This window comes from Balearica regulorum, chromosome 20 (assembly GCF_011004875.1).
Source record: "Balearica regulorum gibbericeps isolate bBalReg1 chromosome 20, bBalReg1.pri, whole genome shotgun sequence".
Taxonomy (NCBI): Eukaryota; Metazoa; Chordata; class Aves; order Gruiformes; family Gruidae; genus Balearica; species Balearica regulorum.
Window position 1 is genome coordinate 2974729 of NC_046203.1, and position 3758 is coordinate 2978486.

Sequence of the window (3758 nt, forward strand, 5' to 3'; positions counted from 1 at the left end):
CTTTCTGCTTTGAAAACTGCCCAGAAATCGGGTAGCTTCTTTTCACAGTGGGTTTTTTTTTTTTTTTCTTTGAAAACAGGAGTGGGAGGAGGGGTTGTATGTTGGCTTGTAGTCTTGGAAACCGAAGCCGAGGAATATTGAATGGAAACCCAAACATGAAGCTGCCTATGAACTACAGGCCTGATGCGGAGATAGGATCTGCAGAAACGACTCGCGTTGGCTGCAGCCGCTCGGGAGCCTCCTGCGGCCGAGCAACACGGGGCTGCGGCGCAGACACCACGAGACCCGGCGCAGCTCTCGTACGCTGCTCAAAACAATTCGCAAGTGCCATTTCCATCTGGAGATTCAGCTGGTAAAACACGACATCCATGCCAAGGAAAGCAGCGACAACCGAAGTAGCTGGAGGCTACTGACATGGTGATGTCTCTCTCGGCCAACACCTCCCTCTGCTCCACCTTTTCTCTGAAAACGCCTGATTGACCACCACAACCAAGTCAAGCTCAAAGCAACTGTGTGCAAGGTTATGAGTTCTTTTTCTGTCCTGAAGAAGGGCTTATAGGCCTAAAAGCTTACCTGCTTTTTTTCCAGCTGTACTAGTAAATTCAAAAAAATATTATCTTTCCTTACAAACCTTGTCCTTGATTATTTTAGACCACTGTAACTACAGAAGCACTATTACTGTTTGCCAACCTAGCCATTAAACACAGAGCAACCAGTCCTGACTAAAACTTTGATTTTTCTGCATCATTTGATTTGGTCCAGACCAAAAAAAAAAAAAATCACTTTGGCTGTTCACTTCCGCAACAGAAATGATTTGCTGAATTAGAGAACTCCTGATACCGCTCCAATTTCAGCTTCTTTCCCGGTAAGTGTCATCCGTTCCCTTATCAAGACGGTTTTGTGGCTGAAGGTCTTGGAGATGAACATCAGGAGCCTGTTCCAGGAAGACCAGAGCCCGGAGCGGAGCCCCGTGTTTGGAAAGCGCCGCAGCTCAATGCATTCCACATGGACGCGGTAATGCTCCGGCAGTGCCTCGTGCGCCACGGCACAGGGGGAGTTAGCTCTTGTTCGAGCCCTTTCAGAGAAAAGTGATATACCAAAGGGCATATTCGAACAAAGGTATGGTTGTAATTAGAATCAGAGCAGTTAAATCTGACATTCAGCTGTTTTATGCCAGCTGTGCCTTTAAAAGGAAGAGCATTTAGGCATTGGGTTTCATGTCTTTTTATTGTTTATTTAGTATGAATTTAATCCATATCCTTTTTTTTTTAACCTAACTTTCTTTGCTTGCTTCTATGCAATTGCATAAGACATGAAGAGCTTGTAAGTGTTCTTACAGCTGTGCAAGTTTTATATTAATGGAACCCTTACATAATTTTGACACAGATATGTTATGTACACGTCTGCAGTTCCTGAGCACGGCTCAGGAAAGACATCTCCCAAAGAAAGAAAGAAAGAAAGAAAGAAAAAGAAAAGCCTGTTTTGTTCTTGGGGAAAAGTGAGAAATGGAGAGTGAAGAGCTGTATTTACGGGGGGATGTTTGCGCTGCTCACCCGGCTACAGAACTGCACTAAGCAAACGCCTGTTAGTGCAACTGCAATTACCAGCGTCGAAGAAGAATTCGGGCTGTGGCTGTGGGGCGCAGTGCTGTGCAGACAGGGACCCCCAGTGCCACCGGCCACCCCTGAGTCCAGCCATGGCCCCGTGGGTGGCTCTGGGAGCCCCTCGCTTGCCTGGGGGGATTTTGCTCCCCCTTTCCTCTAGCAGCGTGTTCCCAACCCGGACACCAGCCTGCAGCGTGGAAACGACAGGCTCCGGCTCGTCGCTTCTGCTCGTCAGGAGCCAGGCTGAGCCCAGAGCCAGTCCTGCTCGTCCAGCCCACGATGCTCCTTCACGGGCTCCATCCTGTGGCTTCAGCCTGTGGCTCCAGGCTGCCCCGCTGCTTCTCGGGCCTCGAGTAACCTCAGGACTCTGCCATTAATTACGCACATCCCACAGTGAACGTCTCACTTTCACAAGTTTCACGGTGGTTCAGCTGGCCGCTGCTTCCCACGAGGCCGGCTCTTACCTGCTGTAAAGGAGCAACGCTTCCTCCATCCTGGGGACGGTTTTACACCAACGAGCTGTCCGCCCCGCGCCTCTGCCCCAGCCCCGCACTGCAGGACGATGAGCACAGCATCCGGCAAACTCCGCAATCTTTCAGCTTTCCTCCCATTTTACTTCAGGGATTTCCCCATTGGGAATCTCCGATATAAAAAGAAAATTGGAACTAAAAGACTTCCAATAAATTTTTAAAATTGATTTTTACCAAGCAGGTCCCTTCTTCCATCGTCAGCCCCGTCCTCCGAGGCGGGGGGGCTGCAGAAGGGATGCGCCGAGCGAGGTCTCCAGCCCCCCCCGTCCTGCCCCGCTCTTGCGTCCAGGGCAGGTCAGGCACAGGCTGGTTTTGGTCACGCCAGGACGGACAGAGCCCTCACGCATCGCATCCTTTCTCCAGGGTATTTATTCGGCCAGCGTGGATGCTTCTGCTTCCCTGCAGCTTGTGCTGCTTCTGTGAGATCTGACCTCCTGCCCGGAGCGACACCAGGCTCCTGCCATCAGTGAAATCCTGACCGTGCACAGGATTTGAAGAAAATCGGTGTAATTCTCCTGGTAGAATCACACTAGAGAAAAGCACGGAGGCGTCAGGTCATTCACTCTCCGGTGGATGTACCTCTCAACCCGCACATGCACACATGCACACACACACGTTTTTACTTTCCTTGCTGCAGACACACGCACACAAACACTCTCACACAGTCGCATCTTCTCTCCCACACACTTTCTCTCTTTCCCCAGCTCTCACCCACACACGGTTTTACTCATCTCCCCCCACCTTCTCTCTCTGTCTCTCACACACAAGGAAAACCCTCCTAATTATTTTTAAGAAATAACAGCTCTGTGTGGAAAACGATTTTGCACAAAAAAGTAACGGTGGAGCAGAGAGGCAGCCGAGCCGCCCTGGGAAGTCAGCGCCCGCTACGATAAAAGCAGCTAATTAACCGCCCCCGAGGGAAAGCAGCTCCACGGCCAGCGAGGGCCAAGGATGGCTTACACAGGTACGGAGGAACTGGACTCCCCTGGCAACCAGGCAGAGCCGACCAGAGCCGACCGCTATCTTAATCTGCGGTAATTCTTGTGAGATCAGCCGCCGCCTGCCTCCCGCTGTGGCTGCGGTAGCCAGAGGAGGCTCTGGAAAGGAGCTGGGTGTGCCAGATCGCATCGTCCTCACCCACCCTCACCTCCCCGTGCCCAGATCCCCCTGAGCACTCACCCTGGCTGCGGTCGGAGTCGTCCAACCATTTACCCAATTTTCCAGGTCAAACCCCCGTATATTGGGTGCTACATCTTCCATACAAACCCGCCAGCTTCCGCAGGCGATGAAAAGGTGACCCTACCACTACGGCACGGACGGAGCAGAGATGCTTTAGGGTTCATTCCCAAAGTTTCCACTCGTTTCCTGCAGGACCACAGGCAAGGAGCTTCGGCTCGCTGGTGGCGACAGCAGCTCGTCGGGACAGGGGCTGGTGAGTTCTGGGGCAGCGGGCAGCGCTCAGCACGGCCGGGTTCGGCACGGAACAAACCTGCTTGGTGCTACTACAGTAGAAATAAGTGAGGGCTGCAGCACTTCTCAGCTGTTTCTATTGCACGTCGCTAGCTATCATCCTGTCTCCAAGTTGCTCAATTCCCTATTTTACAGTGAAAATAGCACACAAACC